The sequence below is a fragment of the Protopterus annectens genome, chromosome 13.part0 (genome assembly GCF_019279795.1).
Source record: "Protopterus annectens isolate FY-2018-M chromosome 13.part0, PAN1.0, whole genome shotgun sequence".
NCBI classification, from domain to species: Eukaryota; Metazoa; Chordata; order Ceratodontiformes; family Protopteridae; genus Protopterus; species Protopterus annectens.
The window spans coordinates 1,045,709,677-1,045,736,612 of record NC_056747.1 but is presented as its reverse complement, the minus strand read 5'-3'; positions in this window follow the sequence as shown (position 1 = coordinate 1,045,736,612).

The window sequence follows — 26,936 nt, the reverse complement described above, 5'->3', positions numbered from 1 at the left end:
GTTCACAGGCTGAGTAGGGGCAGGTAGACAGGAGGTGAGTCACTAACTGCTCAAAAGGTGAGTAGAGGAAGGTTGATAAAGAATGGGACACTAACTGTTCAAAAGTTGAATAAGAGAAAGAAGGTAGGTAGGAGATGTCACTGACTGCTCACAGGTTAGGCATATTGACTGCTGATAATCAGACTATAGGAAGATAAGGAAAAGGGTGCATTGATTGCTAATAGAAAGGCATGCATGGGATAAGGACAAAGTTTTCACAGAAAAAAAGATGGAGAAGCAGGGGACCACTAGTTAGCAGTGGGAAGCAGGGAGAAGCAGGGGGGCACTAGTTAGCAGTGGGAAGCAAGGAGAAGCAGGGGACCACAAGTTAACAATGGGAAGCAGGGAGAAGCAGCAGACCACTAGTGTGTGGCAGGAGGCACTGACCACACCAGACACCATTTAAAGAGGTAGAGGAGTTGTAAGTTTTTTTTTATTTGTTTTTTTTTTTTTTTGCTAGTGCAATAGTCAGGGTATACAAGTGATTTTTGGGAGTCTTTCACTCATGATTGGATCTCAACAGAAAACCTGTATTCTAGGTTATACTAATGCATTCCAGCACACTCTCTACTAACAGTGGTGGAGTCTATACCAATAACCACTCTCTGATTATTAGTAGTAGCAGACTTACCTAGTGCAACAAAACCTTGCTGGGACATTTTTCTGGGAGTTGGAAAATGCACCATCATTAACAGGTGGATGCACTTAACACTGTACTGTGGATTTCTTGAAAAAACATATTTGTTTCCTTTTTTAAACAAATCTATTCTGCTAGCATCATTATAGCTGTCCAGTGATACACTTCATTGTGGAGGTCTATCTGAAGTATTGTACATGAAGGTATTAAATTAATTGCGTTTGCAGTATTTAAGGAGAATAGTGATGCTCAGCTTTTGTTGTTTTCCTGCGTTTTTGTACTTCCATTCGTAATTCCTCAGCTTGCTTCTCAGTCTCAGAATTATAATGTGGACACTTTCCTTTCCTCTGCTAAGCCTTAATTTCCATCAGTTCTGTCCCAGTTTTGTCCATATCTGCTGCAGTATTTAACCACTTACAAAATTTGTAGGAAAATAAGGTAGAAAAATAAGCAAGCTGGTAAAACAAATACTGCATTCACTACTGCTACTAGAGTGGCGATGGTGAGCACAGAATGGGGTCACTCTGCTACATTCCACGTGGTGATGTTCAGTGTACTGTCATATCAGTAGTTAATGTAGTACATTTTCTACTGACCTTATCATTGCCTTATTCTGAGTACTATAAATGTTTATCATTACAAAATGCATACAGAATGCATACAGAGTCAGTATTCACTGAAATTTGTTTTATGGTGCACACAGCTCAGTGTTGCAAAGAAGTGAAAGATAATTACATGATTATGCGAAGATAAGGAAAAGGGTACATTGATTGCTACTAGCAGTTAAATGAATGTCGAAAAATATGCCAAGCAATGTGTTGCATAGTTAAATATAGTTATGTAAGGGCATTTGTACTGTGAACAACATTAACAGAAGTATCACTGTATCTTTGAAAGATAGTTATGGGAGGAATTGCCATTTTAAGGCTTGTGTACACCACAGGAAGGGATGTGGTACCCTGTCTGTAGAAAAGAGAGGACGGATCCAGAAAACACGGAAAATAATTATTTGTCATTAATGGAGGATGACTATATTGGTGACTGAATTTAACCTGGTTTAATATCTACAAGTCGTTTGGGTTTCCAATACCATGTCAGGAATGGACTCCATTCCTAAGTAAAAGTATGATTGATTAAAGATCATGAAATTATACTGTTTCAGTCTTTGATGTTAGCCCAAAGTGCTCTTTGCAGCACCCGCAATGTGCCAAGAACTGACTCCTGCAATTCATACGAAGTTACATGTATCTATAGAATATCTAAATAAGACTGCAAATTATTTTTTTTACGAGACCCATAGCTCCTACTACTATTGGAACTGTCTGGAAATTCTTCCACATTGCCTTCATGCAAATCCTAGTATTTTATGACATTGCGTCTCTCTGTACATAAGACACTGTCATCACTGGGTGTAGCAATTTCAATGATCGATGCTACTTTTGTCTTCTTTGCATGGACTACTGTATCTGGTTTTCAAGCATCTATTTTTGAGCTGTTGGTGATGAGTGACTCCATGTGATATAAACTTCATCATTCTCTGTAATGCCTTTTGGCATGTTTCCAATGCTTCTCAGCTACTTCAGTTATTTTAATGTTTGCCCAATCCTCAGTGCAACAGTCTTGCCACATTATTATGCTTTCAGTATACAGACCCTCTACCATTAGTGTATCTCACCCAGCAACAAGATGTGGGACTGTTTCCAGTTCTGTTTTACAGAACCTGCATTTGTCTGTTTCTCCTACATGCTCAATGGACTTTGTAAACCAATATATATGTAGTCTACTATCCTGCGCCACCAATATTAACCTTTCATCTTTTGGTTTAAATTCACCTGTCCTTAAACATTCCTGCATCAGATCCTGATCAACATCAGGTTGTTCCAGGAGATTTCTGTACTTGCAACTATATTTATGTATTTTCTACATTTCTTGCCTTCACATCTGCTCCTTCTCTATATGTTCTTTATTTTGTTTTTTGGCATATTCAGTTGTTGCCTGATTTTTGTCTACTTCTGGTTTGGTTCCTATTCCCACTTAACATCGATATGCTTCTGCTAAACTAAGCAGGGAAGTCATCTTAGATTTGTTTCAAAACTTTCACTATGTTTGGATCTGATGAGGGCAACAGATATGTATGCAGTCATATAATTGCAGATCTATACATGTATTCAGTTTCGAGGAGACCCATAAATCTTCCAGAATGAGGAATATGTAATCTTGGTATACATTGCTTTTTATATATCATTTGATATCAGGGAAGCATTTTTCTTGTTTTTCAGTCTAACTGATCTAATACCTTTTGGGCCAGTCAATCACCCCAAAACTGTAAGTTAGAACAGGAAGAGCAAATTGGTTTATATATTTGACTCCGTTTCCAGATGTCAGGGTCTTTTTCATTATTAATTTTAGACTTCTAAAATATTCATTACCGAGTTTTATTCACATTTATTCATGTTTAATTGTCAATCCTTCATCAATTCCCAAATATGTATACACTCCCTCCTGCTCAAGTTCTTTTATATCACATTCTTGTCCCAAACTGATATTTTCTTGGTGCTGCAGTTTTCCTGCTTTAGATGTTGCTTTTGCACATTTATCAAGACCAGATCACATTCTTATATCATCTGAGAAAGTTTTGACCACTTACAGGTTTGCTTTCAGCTCCTCATCTGTTGAATCACACAGTATTAAATCATCTCCAAAAAAAAGATAAGAAGTCTTTATACTTTGTTGTTGTTGTCTGGGAGCCAAAGTGTAACCATGACCTAATCTGTTAAATAGACAGCCTAATGGGTTAACGGCAAGACAAAAGTGCAGCGGTGACAAAGGGTCACCCTGGAATATCCCCCTTTGGATTTTTATCCCTGGGATAATAATTTGTCCTTTATCATGGCTTAGCTGCAAAGTGGTTTACCACTGTTTCATGGTCATTGTAATGTAACTGATCAATGTAGGCTATATCTTATACGTCTGTAAGCACTACTTTATCCATGAATGTGGGATGCTGTCAAATGCTTTTTTGTAATCTATCCATGTCATATTTAGACACTTCCCCTTTTACAATTCTCCATTATGACTTTATTTAAAAACAAATGATTCTTTGTTCGATATGACTTTCTTCTGTTTGAGTTTAACAACGTGGTAGAAGGGATTACGAAAGAAATAGTGACAGAAGGACAGAGGCAGAGAAACAAAGAGATACAGAGGAAGAGTTGTGAAGCAGTACAAACCACATAAGCCTGACTGTAAAAATGAATTCTGAAAGGTAATAATGCTTTAGAGGTAAGCTAATATATACCTTCAGTGCTTGCATATTGTGCTAGCTTCATTTAATAAATTACAAAAACACAGTACTAATGATTTTTTTTTTATTTTTAATTTAGGTAAGTTGACATTAATCAATTGTATGTATAAAACAAACATATATAACATACTTAATGGAAAATGGAGTTTTGCTACCAGCGGACTAGCTACTGCTAACTAAGGCAAAGCTTAGACAATATCCTTAAAAAGAGAAGGTATCCTAGCAAATTTAATAACCACAGTTACAGAAAGACTGCTTCTCCATGGACTTTTAGGGAAGCCTTAAAGTGATTAAAATGTCAAACAGGATTTCAGCAAATAATGCAAGTTAGTGAAGCTTTAAACCTGGGAATAAGGGGTAAGAATAATTACGAGAATTCTCACTTAGTTTCCTCAATCTGCTAAGTCTACGTAAGTGAGGTAAATGTAAACTGAATAAGGACCAAGGACTCCAAAAATTCAGAGGCAGCAAATCCTAAAGTAGTGCAGTATGCCTGCAAAGTGCAAATTCCAAGCAAGCAATCTTAGTGAAGCATGCAAAAACTAATTTCGGATGTAACAGGTAGTGCCAGCATGGTGAGCTAAAAGCAATATAACAAAGCAGACAAGCAAGCAATAATTCTTGACAGAGTGGGCATTACTGGGGAAATAATGGACTGTCCAGCGATGTTCTGTGGTGTTGGGCCTGCATATCCCTGGAAGGCGTATTTTCCATATAATTCCCACCATGAAGAACATTATTTTGCTTAGATAATGGACTATCTGTTAAACTGTTTCATAGTTATTTTTATTAGTATATGCTTTTTTTTAATTTCTGACATAAAAAAGTTCCTCCAAATAACATTTCAAAGTTTCTGTCATATATGTAATTTTTGTTGAAGGAAGTATTTTACATACAAAATATAGGTTATGTAAGTATTTCATGTCAGGACATACATACACACATACACACACACACACACACACACACACACACACACACACACACACACACACACACACACACAGACAGTCACACACAGAAAGTCACACACACAGAAAGTCACACACATGCAGAGGCACAGCCAACAAAACTCACACACCCAGAGACGCACACAAAGACACACATAAAGTCACACATAAAGTCACACACACACACACACACACACACACACACACACACACACACACACACACACACACACACACACACACACACACACAGACACACACACACACAGACACTCACACACACACACACACACACACACATATTCTCACAGCTCAAGTATTTTATATGGTATTTCCTTCAGCCTGCCAAAGGAAAAACAGCATCCATAGAACTGCCATATTTAAAACTAACTGTATTACTGCACAATTTTAAAATGACTTGACTGCATCCATAAATGTATAGGTTACTTAACACCTTTTCTTTCCACCTTTCTCTATTTTTTATTTAATTTTTTTATTATTTCACTCTTGATAAACAGCAAAGCCACATTTACCAAGCATAAAAATGGAGCACTCTTTCCTCATGCTGAGCTTCACTACAACTTAATATCTGCATTTACATATGTAATATATGTTCATTAATACCCTGTTGGAGAACAATCATTATCCAATAGGGTAATGATCTATATTTTGCCCATTATCTAAGCAGTAATAACATGCACAGCAGTGCTATATCAGGATATTAAAGGAGCAGCACTGTAACAGTGTAAATGGGCAACGTGCATAATGTTGTAACAAAAGCACCAGATGATGCAACAGGTATCTAACCCAAGATCTCCGTCATTTCTGGAATAGGCTGTCTTCACACTTCACATATTGTAATATGTCTCTAGTAGTCTTTAAACCAGTCTGGATGACTTGGATGGGGGATTGCAAATTTTTTAGCTGGGATATGTTGAAAAAATTTACTTAACTGAAGACACTCTTAGCAATCCACCAGTATTAGGCAATGTAGCCAATCTCCTCAATGGTCTCTTTGGCAGTAAGCTTAGTAAGAACCTACAAACCTATGAATTTAAAAGGAGCCATTCCTCTCTCCTGACAGGCAGACATGGAAGACCCAGATACTTATCATCAGTTGCAGCAGCTGGTGAAGCCTAAGGTTAACATGGACATTACTCCTCCTGTTCCTCAACTGAACGTGCATATGGGATACACAATGGAAGAAATTAAGATACACATATGGCATGAACATTGTTGTGGTTGTACACTGGAATGCTGAAACATAAACACAACCTGCTGTGTAGAGAGCTATTTCTGCCTTCTGCAGCAGCCAGCAATGTTCATGCAATGCTCTTCAATAGCAGGAAAACTAAGTACTGTTAAGCATGGATGGACAACAGATAAAACACTATGACATTAACTGGCAAAAAAGGAATATTTGCAGTGTATCTCTAGCTGTAATTCCTGATCATCTGTCTCCTACTAGCAGAACAGGTAAGTGATGCACTGCTTTAGGTCATTGTATCAATGACTGCATTGTTGTTTAGTCACTGGTAATGCCTGAGGCATCAGACAGTGTCACTGCAGGTCAAAACAGGCATCAGCCTTTTTAAAGGGGACCATTGCAATGTCCAAGCAGATTCTGTTTGAAGTCCCTCTGCAAGAAGAACAGGAAAATCCTGCTCTCCCTGACATATCCTGCAGAAGCCCTGCTGTGCATGGAGGATAAAGCAGTCATAGCCACTCATTTGACCACTTGAGGAGCAATATAGTGGGCTCATGTGCATGGATGCATGATTCTGAATTATATTCTGTGCCATGGCTCTGTACATGCTCCCCAACCTGGTGTAGGAGGCAGATGTCAAATTCATCATGCTAATGGTATATACATGGTTTGTGCCACTAAGCTTGGCTAATGTGTTGTGCAAAGGAAATGACTCAAGGGCATACATGTTATCTAGCCTAGTTTGCATAACCACCATGCTAAATATCCTATGGTACTGTAAAGTAAAGCGCTAGCTCCATCTTGTACAAAACTGCTTGAATTATGTGAATGGACTTTATTTTAGACTTGCCGTAAAAGGGCTGTGTTAATGAAGCATTAAAGAGGGAAGGAAGGAGAACTATGCTGATAATGTATCCCTGCAATGCCTGTAGTGCCTGTCTGGGAAAGGGAAAGGATCTGTATGTTGTTTCTGTGTATATGATCCATATACAATAGTATTCACTTCAGATAAGGCACACATTATGGTGCTTCCATGGGATACATACATGTCAAGGCATGTAGCTGTAGAAGGGCCCAGATGTCCTCATGTGCAACATGGAATTCCACTGCATAGTCAAATGGCACACTTATTTATGCCTGTGAGTAGGAGGCTGTGTGTCCAGGACTTCAGGGATGCCCTGCCCATTAGAAACTGCATTGGATACCCTGACATATAGGGTGGGGGACTACCATGAACCAACATACCTGCATATTTAGAGTACCATATAAAAGCAGTAGGCCTTGCAAATTTGTAACTGTAGGTGTTTTCCAGACAGATACAGTGGAGGGAGGTGATAGTCAGCAACACATGCATGGTATAGCTTAGCAAACCCATTCACTAAATTGTGTGTTTTGTCCACAGGTATACAGGTATAGGCATTGCCCCCAGGGGAGGCAACATCTGTAGAATTTCACAAGGCATGAGAATGCTTTATGCAGCCATGACATGTACCTACTGGCCCAAGGTGGTGCAGGCCAGCAGGTATTAGATCTAGAAAGGCACAATACAAGGTGTGAAATCTGGTTGAGGTTTGCATAATAGGCGCAAAGAGGGTGAGAAATATGATCTCCAATGCAAAGCAGAATTCTCAAGACATCTTAGTGAACAGAGTTAAAGAGGTTTTTTTCTCTCCTTTGCAGGCTTGTTTTGTAACTTACTGTGTTTTAGTTAGTGAGTAAATAAGTGAATAAATAAGTATCTTTTAACTGTGTTCAGTTTGGGGAAGGGGGAGAACAGAAAAAAGAAAAAAAAAAATATATATATACATATAGTATAATTAGCAAACAGTAGTAGTAGTTGTGTAATATAGGTGATGTCTAACTGTAATGATCTATAAAAATTAAATGCAATATTGTAGGAATGTTTTGAAGATAAATAGCTGACCTAAATAATGGCTTGTGTTAAACAAATGTATAATAACTGTGTGCTTATTAGGTGAACTGTTAGTTAAAAGGTTTTAGAACAAGTAATTATAATGCTAACATATTATTGCTGTATTTAAAGTTTGTTAAAAGTGAATTATTTGACATGTCAGGTACAATTAGTTTACATGAATATTAGGGAAATGTTCAGAGCTGTAGTTACTTGAGTGCGGTGTTTAGTAGGGAATGTCTGGGTTAGACTTTGTAGACGTAGATATAGTTGGTGTAGGTTTTTTGCATGCTATTTTATTGTTAGTTAATAGAATTAGTAGTTTAGCTACTTGGGGAATGTTATCCAATGTGAAAAACCTATGTTCATCCTGGTCCGGAGGAATAGTGGATAGGCACTGGGTAGGGATGGGATGGCTGTTTTGCTTCCAAAAAATTCACGTAATACCAACACTTGTCAATTTAAGGTGGAAAACAAAAAATAGATACCATTATTCATCAATTCATAATTTAGAATGTGGATAATAGATTCCTGGAATGTTAAAAGACTCCAGAACATGAAAAAAAGAAAGCTGTTTCTGCATTTGTTTTTTAAATCAAAAGCAGGTTTTATTCTATTACAAGAAACACATTTGACTAATGACCAGTGGGAAACAATGAAGGACAAGAAATGGATTAGGAAGGTTGTAAAGGCGGAAGGGACTACGAATAGTGCTGGGGTGGCAATTATAATCAAGAATCAGTTTCAAGGAGAAATTTTGGAGGACAAAATAGATAAAGAAGGCAGATGGTGTTTGGTGGTTCTCAAAACTGAAAGTTTCGATAAGCCGATAGTACTTTTATGTGTTTATGCCCCAAATGTGAACCAACGTCATTATATAGCTTCAATTTACTCTATTCTACAGTCATATAACAACTGTTACATAGTGATGGGGGGGGATTGGAATGCTTACCAAGATTCTAAAACTGATAAGTTGGGAGCTTCGACTGCTTTTAATAAGCAGGCAATGGTAGCTTTGAAAGAACTGAGAACGGATTTCAAACTATATGACCCTTTTAAACACAAACACATACAAGCAAAGGCAGAAAACTTTACTTTCTATTCTAGTTGCCATAAAATGTGGTCAAGAATTGATTTTTTTTTAATTCCAGAAGTGTTCATTTCACTTGACCCTAGGGTTTCTAATCAAGCTAGACAGCTCTCAGACCATTCTAAAATAACTTTAACTTTAAAGACCGATATTTTGAATACTAAAAATCATGGTAGATATAATTGGTCCTTAAACCCATACCTATTAACCAAAGAAGATATAGTACAGGAAGTTAAGGAGATACTTAAACAATTAGTATACAATATACCCCGTAATGAACATCCATTAGATATAGAATGGGCTACAACTAAAACTTTGTTAAGAGGATTATTTATTCAGAAAGCCACTTATTATAAAAAACTCCAAAATAAAGAACAACTGGATCTGGAAACTAAAGTACAATTATTGGACCAGGAGCTGATGAGTAACTACACTGAGCAAACAGAAACTGAGTTGTTAAGATGTCAGAAAGAGCTGTTTCTTATGCATAACAGAAAATTGACACTGTATGAACAAAGAAGTTTAGTTAAATATGCAAATCACATTCAAACTCCCTCGAAAGCATTAGCCCATATTATTAATCAGACGAAATCGACACGATTAATTACCAAAATAAATCATAATAATACGTTATATACTGATAAGTCAGATGTCATGAAGATTTTTGAATCAATTTTTAATCAGATATATGGTGAGCAACAAACTCATGGGCATGATGAAGAGAGAAAAGAGTTCTTACAGAAAATTAATTTTCCCAAGATTGATGAGGATTCTCAGGGAGAATTGACTGCATTGATTACAGTTGATGAAGTTCTAGAGGCAGTTAAGAAACTAAAGCCACATAAAGCCCCAGGACCAGATGGTATGACCTCTGAATTTTATAAATCTTTTAGTGGGATTCTGAGCACCGTACTTTCACAGACCTTTAATTATATCATTTCGAATGGCAGCAATGATCTTCATTTTAATGCCTCAAGAACAATTCTGTTATTGAAAGAGAATAGTGATCCCAAAAATCCAGACAATTATAGGCCCATATCATTGTTGAATATTGATATGAAAATCATGACATCTATTCTAGCTAGTAGATTAAAAAAAATAATAAACTTGATAATATCAGAAGAACAGGCGGGGTTTATAGATGGGAGACAGACTACAGAAAATACATTAACTCTTCATACTTTAATATCTTATGCAAAGTATAAAAATATGAACATATATGCTTTAATAATTGATGCTCAAAAAGCATTCAATAGAGTTAATTTGGCTTATTTATTTGAAACATTATCATATTTCAACATACCTCAGCTTTTTATTTCTATGTTAAGAAATTTATACAAGAATGCATACACTAGTTTATATATAAATCATGAATGTTCCAAAAGGATTCAAATTAAAAATGGAACTCGACAGGGGTACCCATTGTCTCCCATACTGTTTAATCTGTATTTGGAACCTTTATTTCTTCATATGAAACAAAAAGTTTTTTATAATTCTCCTGTACTTCTTGGGATAAAGGTTAGGATGGCTGCTTTTGCAGATGATTTAAATATATACAGTACCACACCAGTGTCAGATACGGAAAAAATACTAACAGCAATACAAACCTTTGAGAAAATTGCTAATTACAAACTAAATTTAAAAAAACCAAAATATTCCCTCTAAAGACACCTACACCTTTTTCAATGCTACCATTGATAGGACGAATAAGGACAGAAGAAAGAATAAAATATTTGGGGATTGACTTTTCAACTGAAAATAGAGAATTTTTATCAACAATATTAAGGCAACTGGAGACCGAATAACAATGGATTTGAAAAGATGGAGTAAGTTGAAGCTACCGATGATGGCAAGAGCAGCGATAATAAAAATGAACGTTCTCCCCAGAATGCTATATATTTTAGAGCAGCACAACTTAAAATCACGAAATCCTTTTTTAAGCAATTTCAGATAGGACTGGGGAAATTTCTGTGGGAACCCAGAAAAGCGAGAATATCCTATGAAAACTGATGGCGCCTAAAGCGAGGGGGTTGGATTTACCAGATTTTGAGATGTATTATACAGTGATTCAGGCCAATAGGATTTTAAGGGTGTCTTACTTGGATAGTGAAAATAGAAAATGGATACCCAAATGGGTACTGCTAAATTATAAACATATAAAAGGGAAGAGAATTAATGTTAAAGCTGTACCATTTTTGAATATAAAAACATTGAGTAAATATGAGTTAATGGAACACATCAAGGTATGGGCAGTGGCGACTCAAACTCTGTTTGCCTCCTTGAACCTTTTAAAATATATGATGATGTTTCAACCGTTTGATGGAAATCCTAATATAACTATTGGTAATCAACTGATAGACTTAAAGAAATATCCATTTATTAAGGAATTAACTGTAAGGGATTTATACCCCTTCCTAGGAGTAGCGGTACATGATATCTTAAAAGAGATGAATCTTCCCATCTCTTATTTAATTATAATGAGGCAGTTAAAAGATTTGGCCATAAATTATTTTACCAGTTCTGAAATAAAAGAGGAACTAGTTATTTCAGGTCATCTGTGGGAAGCATTGCAACAAGATAGAAAATATATATCCTCAGCGTATAAAATGGCAAAAGAGAGAAAATATAATAATCATATTCTGTTATCCAAATACTGGAGAGAGAAATTGCCATCCCTAGACGACAGTAAAATAGTAGAGGCGTTTAACTTAACATTAAAATCCGTATCACTTCAAAAACTGGTCTTTACTCAATTGATGATATTTAACAATGCATATTATACCCATCTTACACTTCATAAATTTGATTCAAAAAAGTCACCTAAATGTCCACATGTGTAGATCAGACAGCAGACCTGTTACACATGTTCTGGAGTTGCAAGTGCATTTATAAATTATGGAATTCTTTAAAGTTACAACTACAAAAAATGGGTTACCAAAACTCAACACTCTCCTGGGAATTTCTGATTTTACATATTCCACCGGAGAATTTGGACAAAACAAAAAAGATTGTAATTATGAATATTAGTTTACTAATGAAATTATATATAACCACAAATTGGTTGAACCCAGCATAGGTGTCGTGGCAAAATTTCAGGCTGTTAGCGATTAAGCATATATTAGCGCACAAATTGTTAATTAGAAATAATAAGAAAAGTATAAACAGCATAAAAATTTGGGAACAAATCTTTAATATTATTTTGGCGTAGCGGTTCCTATCCACTTTCCGTCAGGACATTCTGTATGTGTACAAACACATTCTTGGATTAGATAGAAAATGTAGAAATAATACAAATTATTGGCTTGAGTTGGTTTATAATTGTCTATTGTAGATGCTTTTATGTTTAATTTTTTGTGATTTTAATTTCCTGTACTTGGTTAAAATGATATTTATTCTTAATGTATTATAGGGAAATTCAAAATGGAACTAAAACATTGGAAGCAATATTGTACATAATGTAAATAGTGTGCGAAATGTATAATGGTTTGGCAAAACAATAAAAATGATTATTGAAAAAAAAAAAAGGAATTGCTTTCAACATTTTAACTTGTGTAATAAAAACAAAGTAAAAAAAAAAAAAAAAAAAAAAAAAAAAAGACATCTTAGTGAACAGAACCACCATAGGGAGGAAACCCATCAATCCTAAAGCAGTTGATGGAGGTGGACAAGTTTTTAGTATCATTCACTAAGTAGGAGGACTAGCTCCTCATACTTGGAGGTGGCCTGGATGTGGGTGTATCTACTACTCACATGTCAGTATGGGAAGCAATAAGTTAATACTGACTATAGTAGTATGGTATGACTCATACCAATCCATGAAGTCAAAAAGCTATGACTGTTGGCCACCTGCTCATCTGTCCCATAGGCAGCTCCATTCCAGAAATGTAAATGTCCCGCCCAGCAAAATAAAATAAGTGTTTCAAACTATTGTATAGCACTATTCACTATGTGCCCCAGTACGCATATCACAAGAGGGCTACTTGAAGCTTATGTCTGTGAAATGACACTGCTGTTATATTTTTAATGATTTCACAGGTACCACTGGTAGAGCATCCAATGCAGCCGGACAACGGAAGGCTGACATTAGCATCACTACTCTACCTGATGATGATGGCAACTTGCAGATGACATGGTCTGATAACACAGTGGCACTGTCAGCAACACTGTGGTGAAGGGAACGCCTACATACTCAAGTACTGAGGCCTCTGCAGAGGTAGTTGCTGTATGAATGGCCTCAATAGATCCTGATGTACCACTCATAGCACAGAGACTCACGCAGGCCCCTCCCCTTTCACTATTAGCAGACCATTTGATATGTGCACTACCTCTGATGCTAACATCAAAACAGTCACAAAGCACAAACTGAAGCAGATAAACACAAAAGCCAGAAGAAGTAGCTGAATTGAACCCACTCAAAGTATTGCAGGCTGCAAATCACCACACAGTTGTAGAATGCAGAATCCACTTTATTAACTTCAGACAAAAAAATCCAAGGATGAGCGCTTTCGTCCAGAAAGATCTAGACTTCATCAGACAATTTACCCCACATAGTTACTTCCTTCTTATACAGTCCAAACAGGAAGTTCCACCCAGTTATAAACTAATCAATTATGTCATAAAAAGCACAATATTTACAGTCACTGAATTTAAAAAGCAGACAAACTATACAAAATGAAAAAGTTCATGGAACACACCACCCTAAAAACACACTATATATAAACACTGCTTCATAAAAATGACAATTTACAATAAATATTTAAATATGTTGAATGTGTTAAAACAATAAATATGTGTGATTAAATATTAAAAACTTGATATAGTATTAAATGTTAAGAGAAATAAATACACAACATAAATACTGAACATGTGAATTATTTAAAATGTTAAAATGCATAATGGAGAAATATATATATATATATATATATATATATATATATATGTACATATATATATATATATATATATATATATATATATACACACACATTTTATCTTTCTAGTGCCTTTAGTTTTAAAACTCCTCCCACCCTGTCACATAGTATAATTCTCTTTTCTCAAGTAATAGAGACCATGCACCACCCCTCATGTTGGTACTGATATTGTCTATGATAAAAAAATTGGAACTTATGGTCATTATACTCCAAAACATGTTTGCTAAGATAATTTGTTTCTTTTTTATTCCTTATGTCATACATATATGCGATTTTTTAACTTTCTATCAGTCTTGCCTATATACTGGGGTGGTGGTGCTGCGGTAGCTTTGTCACCTCACAGTTAGACGTTGCACGTTCGATTCTCAGTTAGAGCATCTTCTGTGTGTCGACATGCGTGAATGGGCATTCCTTCACTGAAGGTTGTGCGTTGTGCGTTAGGCCCGGCAAGCCAGCACGTAAAAATCTACTGCCAATCATTAGCGGACCGGAGTTCTGCTGTGGCGACCCCTAACCTGGAAAAGCCGAAAGACAGTTATCAGTCTTGCCTATGTAAAAGCAAGAACAGGTGGTACACATGCACAGTAAATCACTTTCTCCGTATTACAGTTGTAGTTCGGATTGATTCTGATTTCAATATTATTAATGTCAAAAATATTGCCTTCTTTAACTGCAATAGTTACATCTGCCACATTTGTTCATAGAACATGACCTGTGGTTTGGGTAAGAGTTACTACTCTCAAATATGTTTTTCATATTCTTGCCTTTCCTATATACAATAATAGGTTGCGGTCCTATTAGTGGTCTGATGTTCTTGTCATGTCTCAAAATAGACCATTTTTTTGTTAAGATGTTTCTTACTATGTAACTATCTTGAGTGAATACAGTGATGAAAGAAGTCTTATAATCATTCTTACTTGCAACATTGTCAGTTTCTTGATTACTGGTGAAAGGCCCACTGCCAGTCATACTACAAGAAAGTAAAGGTACATAAAACCCACACTCTCTCTTGTTAACCACCTCAATCATTATATCACTAACGAACTTACAAGGATAGCCTCTTTTTTGAAACATATTTTTCAAGTTGTCACATTCATCTAAAAATTCATCAGTACCAGATACCATACGAGGTGCACGCATGAACTGTCCCTTAACTGTTGCTTTCTTTTGTTTGACTGGGTGTGTACTAGCAAAATGCAATAGTGAGTTTGAATACGTGCTTTTCCTAAAGATTTTTGAAACAAACCTCTTATTTTCATAATCCTTTTCCAGAAAGACGTCTAAAAAGGAAATTTTGTCAAGGCCTCGGGTATAGGTGAACTTAAGAAATTCTGTGGTGGTTCCAATATAATTTATAAAATCATCAATAGCATCAACAGGTCCATCCCACAGAACAAACATATCATCCAAAAACCTGGTGTAAAATTTGATGTGCTCAAAATAACATGAAGAAAAAAGAAATTTCTTCTCCCATTGCCTAACTACAATATTTGCATATAAACCACCAAATGCAGACCCAATAGCCACCCCTTCTTGTTGTAAGTAAATGTCTTTGTTAAACAAAATGAAGTTGTTTTTAAGGACAATTTCCATCAGTTGTGAAAAGACAAAGGTCTGGAAGTGTGAGATATCTTTTTCATATAAGAAATCTGCAAACCACTCCAAACCAATTGTGTGAGGTATAACTGAATAAAGGTCCTTAATATCAATAGTAATAAAAACAAAAGTGTCCTTGAAAGGTATCTCATCCATAGCTTGTAAGAAGCTCCATGAATCCTTGCAGATATGTGTCTCACTCAGTATGTGTTCTTTTAACTTTTTGTCCAGATATCTTGCAAGGGGGTGGGTAATGGACCCCTTGGAGTCTACTATGGGTCGCATGGGTGGTTGGCTAAGATTTTTATGCAATTTTGGCAGCCCAAACATGACTGATATTTTAGGGCAGGGAACAGAGAGAAAATTAAGCACATCAATAGAAATTGAACCCTCTATAAATAAATCTTGGAGTTCATTCCTTAAATGCTGGTAAGAAGTGTTCAGTTCATTAATGGATGACCTTAAATATGCTTTTCCTTCTAGAATACAAAACATTTTCTTGCTATAGCCCTCATAGTCCATTAAGACAACACCTCCACCTTTATCAGGTTTCATAATTCTAACATTTTGTGAAAAGATTTTTATTTCATCCATTACCTTTCTGTCATTCATGTCAGAGTTCCTACTAGAAATCTTAGAGTTACGTATATCTAACTCACATGTTCTCAAAAAGTTGGACAATGGGATGAAGTGGGGGTTGTATGTATTAGAGATGGCTAAAGGGTTGACAAAGGAACCAGGTGCAGAGTTTTTAAAAAGAATGTTCAAGTTCAGCTTACGTGTATACATTCTTAAATCCATAAGAGTATTAGAAACATTTAGGGGCTGTAGGGATACAAAGGTGCATCCTTTGGCAAACAAATCACAGTGTTCAGAATTAACAGCAATACTAGAAAAATTGTACACATTAAAGTCACCTAAAGTGTTGGTAATTATGTGACAGGGTGGGAGGAGTTTTAAAACTAAAGGCACTAGAAAGATAAAATGTATGTATATATATGTACATATATATATATATATATATATATATATATATATATATATATATATATATTTCTCCATTATACATTTTAACATTTTAAATAATTCACATGTTCAGTATTTATGTTGTGTATTTATTTCTCTTAACATTTTCTACTATATCTAGTTTTTAGTATTTAATCACACATATTTATTGTTTTAACACATTCAACATATTTAAATATTTATTGTAAATTGTCATTTTTATGAAGCAGTGTTTATATATAGTGTGTTTTTAGGGTGGTGTGTTCCATGAACTTTTTCCGTTTGTATAGTTTGTCTGCTTTTTAAATTCAGTGACTGTAAATATTGTGCTTTTTATGACATAATTGATTAGTTTATAACTGGGTGGAACTTCCTGTTTGGACTGTATAGGAAGGAAGTAACTATTTGGGGTAAATTGTCTGATGAAGTCTAGATCTTTCTGGATGAAAGCACTCATCCTTGGATTTTTTGTCTGAAGTTAATAAAGTGGATTCTGCATTCTACAACTGTGTGGTGATTTGCAGCCTGCAATACTTTGAGTGGGTTCAATTCAGCTACTTCTTCTGGCTTTTGTGTTTATCTGATGCTAACATACCCACCATAGGGAAGAAATGTAGGATATCCCAGTGCCACCATCACTCCTGCACTGTCACTGTACCCCTACATAGCCTACCACATGCCTAGTATAGTATTATGCTTGATAAATGTACTGGGCAAGACAAAAGAGCAGAAGGACATCACCCCACTTACTAAAAACAGAGAGATAGTCTAGTCTGAGGACCATTTCAGCCAGAATCTGTTCACAATAAAAGCTACCTAGAGAGAATAAAATAGTACAGATGCTAGACTTTATAAATATGGTTTCTGGATGGAATAAAATAACTTTAGCGACTTAACATTCTACACAATTCTATAAGTTTATTATGCAGATAATTTGCACCACCTCAGATGTGGTCATATCCATCATTTGAGGTTTTAAATTTGACACAAATTTCAAACCAGGTGTCGATGATACAGTACTAGTTACAACAGTACTATCTATCTTTTTTATTTACTAATGCAGAACCAAGTATATCTTTAATACTTACAAAACATTACCTAGCATACTCTAATAAGTTGAAACTATAATTCTAATTTTATAGTTTTAACAAGACTTGAAATACTATATTAATATTAAAGCAGACATGATTCTGCAAGGACTGAAGTATGTTTTAAGTTAACTTTGATAACAATAATAGGGGTGGATGGAATAATATGGAGGTGGAAGTTTTTATCTCTTGTCAAAGCAGATGTGGCAATATGATGTCCTAATATGGCTCAGTAGACTTGTCTTGAAATTAATGCAATTGCCTTTGTTCTAAGGTTTGAAAGGCGGTAGTTCCAGTTTGCTGGACTGATTTTTGCTGAAGATCATTTCTTCTAAGACCAGTCAAAGTGCTGGCCTGTGGAGAATGAGTGTGCCATCATCTTGGGATCCGATTCATTTGACATTGTCACAAAATATTCTGATTTTTAGCTTGCACCTACGTAAAGAGTAGCAGTTGTCATACGATACTTGAAGTAAAAGGCTGGGGACTAAAAACTTGGTTTGAGCAGTGACAAGTAGCAAGTTTTTTTATATTGTGGAGTAATGATGTCCATTCCAAGGGGACATACTGATGAGGGTATTCTACAGGCACTGGAGTCTCAAGCTCTTTAAAACCACTGTCCCAAAACCATATAGCTCATATGGGCTGCTGATTGTGCTCAAACCATGGGAAGGGAACAGGAGAGGGATTTTAGGGTTAGAGGGCAGGAAGGGAGTTTTAGGTATAGGGAGCATGAAGGGAATTTTAATGTTAGGGAGTGATCGGGGAATTTAAGTTTAGGGAATGGATTGAAGTTTTAGGGTTAGGGTGAGATCAGAGACGTTAGGTTTGGGGAGGGGTGGTTTAGGTTAAGGAAGTGACCTGGCATTTTAGGGGTCAGGGAGAGGGCATTTTAGGGGTCAGGGAGAGGAATGGAGGTTTAGGGTAATGAGCAAGGAGTCAGGTTGGAAACTGGGTGAGACTTTTAGGGACAGAGTTTATATTCTGGTAGGCCTGTGTAATTTATAGCAGTGAGTATTTAGAGAGCTATGTAGAAACAGGAGATCAGGCTAGTGGGAGTTACAGCACTTGCTTTTTTGAGCAAGTGGTAGCAAACAGGTATATTGCAAGCTATTACCATACGAGCACATGTAGTAGACCTGACTGATGAATCAGCACATGTTGTGTTAGTTTGAATCATATGGGTGTTGTGTGTATGACTACAGGGTCGCTATGGGGAGGGCATATTCAAGCCATGGGATGAGGACATTTACTACTAAGAATTATCCTTTTTAAGGGCTGAGGTTGTAAGCAACAGAGTAACACTTTCTGAGTGCTCTTTGAGGAAAAGAATTGGGCCTAAAGTTAGTCCAAGTTACTAATAGTGTTGAACTTGTGTTATTAAAGTGTTGTTAGGGTTAGAGATATTTAGAGGGTGCAATGTGCAAATCGTGGGTATCCTGAAGAGCATAGTGGCAGTTTTTTTTTTTATCTGGGTCAGATCATTTAGTTGTTTGTGAACCACTGACACAGCTTACTGAGATCTGATCAGAGACCTTTTGCTAAATATGATTGGTGGAAGCGAAGACCTCAAGCTCTTAGCACAAGAATTATGGGCAAACCAAAAATATTAGGGGAAACAAAGGCCCAAAATCATGGAAAGATTATAAATATTGATCACACAAACTTAGAAAGCTGTTAGACTAAAGTACAGTTGTGTAAGTTGCACTTACCCATAACAGTAAATGCTCAGATTCCTCACTTCTGCAGTAGCCAGACTGGACCCCTTCTGGCCTTTCTCAAAGCCTACTCTAAGGTACTTTATTAGGCTACTGATATCATGAACCCAGCCAATGGTTCCCCCTTCTTAAATCTTGTCCTTTGTTCTTAAGAACATAGTTCCTTTCAAAACGTGTATTTCTCTATCTCATACAGGTTGCCGAAGTCTTGAGTAGAAAGTATTCCATTTTCATGCAGTTCCTAATAACCCAGATTAAGAAATAATGATCTATATAAGCTGTTTGTGCATGAACATAATGTCTCTCAAACTAACTTTTCAAAGTGTTTGTGGCACTTAAAGGGTTAACAGCCTCATTTCTGGTAAATGTTTATAGAAATATAATGTCATAAAGTTCAGATTGCACAGGTGTATGTAAGACTAGCATTTCTGTACACCAATTTCACTTTCTTTACAGGAAAAAAATTAAATTACTTCTAAAATTACTCTGTATTGATACAATTTTCAGAGAAAAAAATGTTTTTCTGTCTCCTGTTAGCTATTGACATGAGTTAGAAATGCAAATATGAGTGGTGCAGGTCACCTGTCAGATATACTTTCAGTCAAGGTAACAATCAAAGCAGTATGTATTGCTTTCTCTACTAGGAGGAACAGATGACTGGAGATAAGAAAAGCATAGGGTTAATTTAGTCCAAGAGCTACATTCACTCACTGTGTAAGTAAACAACACTGGCAAATATCTATGACCCTGGCAGTATAAAGTACAGTGTGCACAGCTGGGACAGAGATTACTGCCAAGCCCCCAGAATTGCAAGCAATCACATTAGCTACAACAAAAAAAAAAAAAAGTTTCACATAAGAAGCTACAATAATATGGAAATACAAAATAGAGAAAGAGATGTGATATATGGAAATGTCCGTCTTTGAATCCACTTGTATGCCATGGGGCATAAATGACATGTATGCAGCAAAGATCATAAAATATTCCCTTAAAAAATATATTTATTCTAAATGTTTCTCATTTCTGATGTCTTTGCCCTAATTAAGAAAAACATTTTTCCCCACTAGCTGTTTTAGAGTTCACATGGTACCTTTGATTTTCTTGTGTTTGAAGAAGCAAGGTATATATGCTTAATAATTAAAAGTTTTGCACTGTACATAAAGAAAAAGTGCAGTCTGGTGGGGCAAAGCATCAACAGGGGAAAAAACAATCCTCACTGTACCCAAAATACTCTTTATCTGTGAATTGGAGCTTATAAACTGTATCCCAACGTGATCTATGGTACACGAAGAAGGCTGAAAAGAGAAATATAGCTACCAACAAATGAGGGATAATTCAAAAATAGCTAACAGAGTAGAAAAAAAAACACCAGTATTAGAAAAAGGTCAGGGATGGTCTTGGTCAGAGTGAAACTGAGTAAAACAAGACGAGCCTTGGTTCAACCTGGGTATCTTATGTTCAGACCTTTGTGCTATATACTTTTTCCTTTAAGGGCTTTGTGTTTGGTTTAATTTTACATATTTAGACTGATGGAGAGATTCAAATCTGGGAAGTTTTAATTGCCTAAAAGTGTCATGAATAGCTATGATCACTGACCTGGAGGTATGAAAGCTCAGGAAATTACAGTTCATGCAATTCTTTATACATTCCAAATCCTTGCTTAAGCAGTCACATTAGGCAAATGTTCCTAAGGAAAAGAACAGAAAACTTAGGTGGCATCATCAGCATTGTACTGATACCATGAAACATCCATCCGTCCATCCACCCACCATCCATTCATCTATCATCAGCATAATACCGATATTGTAAACATCCATCCATTCATCTATCCATCCATCCATCAGCCTAATACTGATACTGTAAACATCCATCCATCCATCCATCCACCCACCCACCATCCATTCATCTATCATAAGCATAATACTGATATTGTAAACATCCAGCCATTCATCTATCCATCCATCCATCATCCTAATACTGATACTGTAAACATCCATCCAGCCATCCACCCACCCATCCATCCATCCATCCAGCCAGCCATCCATCCATCCATCAGCCTAATACTGACACTGTAAACATCCATCCATCCATCCACCCATCCATCCATCCATCCATCCATCCATCCATCCATCCATCCATCCATCCATCTATCCATCCACCCACCATCCATTCATCTATCATCAGCATAATACTAATATTGTAAACATTCATCCATTCATCTATCTATCCATCCATCCATCAGCCTAATACTGGTACTGTAAACATCCATCCATTCAGATGTCCATCCATACATCCATACATCCATCAGCAGCATCATACTGATATTGTAAACATCCATCCATTCATGTATCCGTCCATGCATCCATCCATCCACCCACCATCCATTCATCTATCATCAGTATATTACTGATACTGTAAACATCCATCCATTTATCTATCCAGCCATCCTTCCGTGCATCCATCCATCCATCCATCCATCAGCCTAATACTGATACTGTACACATCCATCCATCCATTCAGGTATCCATCCATGCATCCAACCATCCATCCGCCTAATACTGATATTGTAAACATCCATCCATTCATGTATCCGTCCATGCATCCATCCATCCACCCACCATCCATTCATCTATCATCAGTATAGCACTGATACTGTAAACATTCATCCATTCATATATCCATCCATCCATTAGCCTAATACTGATACTGTAAACATCTATCCATTCATCCATCCATCCATCAGCCTAATACTGATGCCATGAACATCCATCCATCCACCCACCCATTCATCCACCCATCCATCCACCATCCATTCATCTATCATAAGCATAATACTGATACTGTAAACATCCATCCATCCATCCATTCATCTATCTATCCATCCATCCATCCATGAGCCTAATACTGATACCATGAACATCCATCCTTCCACCCACCTATTAATCCATCCATCCATCCATCCATCTATCCATCCATCATCTATTCATCTATCATTAGCATAATACTGATACTGTAAACATTCATCCGTTTATCTAGCCACCAATCCATCTATGCATCCATCCATCCACCCATCAGCCTAATATTGATACTGTAAACATCCATCCATCTATCCATCCATTCAGGTATCCATCCATACATCCTTCCATCCAACCATCCATCTATCAGCCTAATACTGATATTGTAAACATCTATCCATTCATGTATCCATCCATGCATCCATCCACCCACCCATTCATCCATCCATCCACCCACCATCCATTTATCTATCATCAGCATAATACTGATACTGTAAACATCCATCCATTCAACTATCAATTCATCCATCCAGCCCTCCATCATCAGCATACTACTGATATTGTAAACATCATCCATCCATCCATCCATCCATCCATCCATCCATCCATCCATCCATCCATCCAGCCATCCATCCATCCATCCATCATCTGCATAGAACTGATACTGTAAACGTCACCTGTGAATGAACCCAATGGAACCATTTAAATGAAAAAATCAAGGGCACAAAATCAATCCTGTGGGACATCAAAGGTGGAACAGTGATCGGATGAAAAGTTGATACTAGAAACTTTCTGTTAGGTATGCCCAGAAACATAGGAGGCAAAACAATCTAGATTAGTACCCAAAGCCCAAGAGTAAGTCTATAATATTTTTGCGGCTCACTGTATCAAATATTGAAGAGAAACCAAAAAAGATCTTTCTCTGAGCTTGGTATCTGTGGGGGAATCCTGCCCTCATTGATGTCATCTTAGCTGCAAATAACTGAGTGGCTTATTCACACTCATCTGACAAAAGTTTCTTATGGGTGGTGAAACAGGATGAGCCATTCATCCTGTCCTCGACCTGAAGGAGTGAAGCCAGTCAATTCAATGCAATCTCTTTCTCTATGAGGCTTCAGCTTGGTAAGAAGAAGAATGCAGATCATCAAGCCTAAGCCTTTCATCACAGAGACCAACATACACCTCTCACCCTCTTAGCTCAAAAACTCCGGACAAAGCCAAAAAGAATGGGGGGTACAAAACCCCAAAATCAGGGACAGAGATTAAACAATGCTCTTACAATATTAGAAAGCTGATCGAATAAAAGTGTTTACATTAGCATACATTTTCTGAAGGATATGAAGGCTGACACTCAAATGTCAGGGATTATTTAGTGATTTCTCTCCTCAACTGATTGGCAGAAAACCACAAATTAAATTAGAAAAAGGCCAAAAATATGAGGCGAAAATCTGGACATTCTGCAAAATTCGAGACAGCTGAAAGGTACAGAGATCAGACCTTCTCCATTTACTGTGAAGCTATTGCCCCATCTTTCTCATCCTATGGGGTTTAGCATCATGCTAAGGCTCTTGAGGAACAAGAAAAAGGATATACACAAGAAATGGTAAACAGATGCAGGGATGACCTTATAGCTGAATCAGGTAGCATACGTGCCTTTGATGCTGGTAGATCAGAAGGCTGTGGGTTCTATTTCCACCCCAGGTGTTTGAATTAATTTTCCATTTCTGACATTGTAATGCAGCACACATAGGGTGCAGTACTCCTCAGTGTGCCTTTCTCTGGATGAGACTCTAGAGTAAAGCCCCATCTGCCTTAGTGAGTGGGTGCAAAAGATCCCATTTCTCAGAGCACTCACCAAAAAGTGCAGGGGATGGAGTGATAGGGTGTGGGTGGGTAAGAGTTGGTGTGTGCAGTTTTAACCCCAGTCAGATGAAATGGTGAGTAACCACACTTTCAATACTGTCAATCCTAGAGTGCAGTAAAACCAGAGCTGTCTAGGGCGATGCAAAATAAGGACCAGCATTTTCATCCAGTCAGGTCTCTGCAGTAAATGCCAAGTCAATATTCTGCAGTAGATGGTTGAGATGCCAGTGGGGCCTAGGTATACAACCTATAACCTGTGTGAATGTCAGAAGCTTGGGTACATCCATTGGTGCAAAAACCCTGACTAACTGAGGTTTCTCCTCAGAATGAATCTGGTCATTGAGACAACTGAAGCACTAAGATGACCCAGTCCTCTGCATTAAATGCATCTGGCACTCCCCCATTGTTTTTCACTATACAGGACATGCAGCCAACAGGCCAGCATTTTATTCATCATAGCCCCTTTACTAAAGGCTTTAAATATCAGGAGTAAATCTGCCTTCCATCTGTTACAGATAATTAAACGCAAACTCATTTCTTCATAATGCACATCTTTTATTCTTTCTATATGTTTATTAATTCACTGACAGGTAGCCTGGAAGTAGGAATACATTTGTCTGAAATTAATGTATTTTGTTCCACAATAGCTGTATGTTGCTATGTTGCACTACCAGCAACAACAACAACAACAAACTCGCTAAATTTTCACCTGCTGTATCTGGCAGTTGCCTTCTTTAGCTATGTCCTGACATAAAAGTGCATATATAGCCATTGAAAAGTTGGAATCTGTAAGTAGCTGGCAATCACCCTGCTGTTGAAGGTACTTTTTGTCATGTTCCTCTCTGAAAGCAGAATAAAACAGCATATGTTCTGTATGATCTCCACCTCCAAATATGCATTCTAAGTGCATAAACAATGCTCCCATCTTTTCCCACATGAATAGGTACTGCAGCTACAGAGATAGCCACATATGCAGTCATTGAGAGAGCTTTAGCAACCATAAAGGCCTCTGTCACCCCATATGTTTGAAGAATAAGTAATGTTTGTTTCACTATCTCCAGACAGCTCACCCAAATAATCATCAAATTCTTCTAAACTCTGGTTACGTGTGTGACAGGATGTGAACTGTATGACTTCAGTAATCTAGTTTAATGCATACCTTTTGAAAGCTATTATGAAGGATCTTCTTAGGCTAGCAGCTGCAAACAGACCAATGTCTGAGATTTTAGTTTTGACATTTCAAGTACTGCACAACTTAGACTCTGATTATTATTATTTAAAACAATTTCTATTTCCTTATCAGCTGTCCAAAGTTTGTTAGCAATTCTTAAAGTTTGTAGTGGAAGTTCATATGTTCATAGCTATACACTGGATAACGCCCACCAGGGCCTTTAGCCTAGCCATACAGTCCAACCCAATTGTGTCCATATATGTATCATGACGCCCGTGCCCTGACCCAGCAATCAAGGAGCCTCAATCTTCAATGCTAACACCAGTGAGGGGTGTATCATATAGGAGGAAAGCCTAACAAATACTCACAGTAAAGTGCAATTTCCTTTAAGAGCACACAGAGATCACAGTCAGTCCGAGGCTGGTCACTCCCTTGCTCTCCAGGTCCCCAATAAGACTCCCCACTGGCACAGTTATAGGGTCCAGATCTCAGCCTAGTAGGCAAGCTAAAAACCTCCAGCACCCTCTCTGTCCAACCAGTGCTTCGTTTCCCTGCCCAAGCAGCTGACACACACACACACACACACACACACACACACACACACACACACACACACACACACACACACACTTTGAGAATAGTTTATATAACCACACAGATACTCCTGGGGAAGCCTGGCACAAGTTCTCCAGTTGTGCCCCCTTTTCCCAGACTATATGGTAGTACCCTGCCACCACCCACCAATATTTATCAGCTACTCAAAGGCCCTTAAAAGGGTGTCCAATTATTACTGTGCAATAGTATTATCCAATTGGTAGTATAGCCCACGGCAAAAGCTATTGGAGTGGCTTTGTACAATTTTGCCAAAGGAATGCAGGTAGTCTAAAGAGCTTAAATTATATCTACAAAAACAGTCACAGTTGAAAGGGTTTAAAAATATTTAATAATAAATAGTCAGAACACAAAACAATACTTTTTACTACACAGTGCTAGTCAAGAGTTCAGAGATCACAGAGAAATACTTAAAATAATTCAGTAGCACAGTTCTGACATCACAGAAAAACACAGTCTAATCTTTCTAGTTTCTAGCTATTTCTAAGAGAAAACACAAATCTAAGATAAACTTACATATAGAGCAAGACAGTGCTGAGTTGGATGGTCAAGACAAAAATGCTTAATGCTCTCTGTTTCTCTCTGTTTTTAAAATCACATTCCTGGTTCACATTACATCATTCTTCACACTTCCCCGGGTTCCCAGGTTAACAGAAACTACAGTTACATTCTTAACATCTCATTTTTTTATCTTGCAGCTGGTCAGGAAGCAGAGCAATAAAATACATTTGCATGTTTAAATCTAGCAATTTAACTCTTGGTTAAAACAATAGAAAGAATGTCTTCATTTAGACATTTTGGCACCATGTTTAGATCAAAGGGTCACAACATGCTTTACTCGGTCAGCTTTCTGCCAGCAGAGTGCACTGTTGTTACTTTTTTTGCAGTTCCACATCTAACAGCAGTCTTTTCACATTTAAAAGACAAACCTGTGACAAACCTGTGGCTTATATTAATATGTACAAATGACAGAATTATCTACAAAATTTTATCTGGCTAGGCTGGCAGCCTTCACATT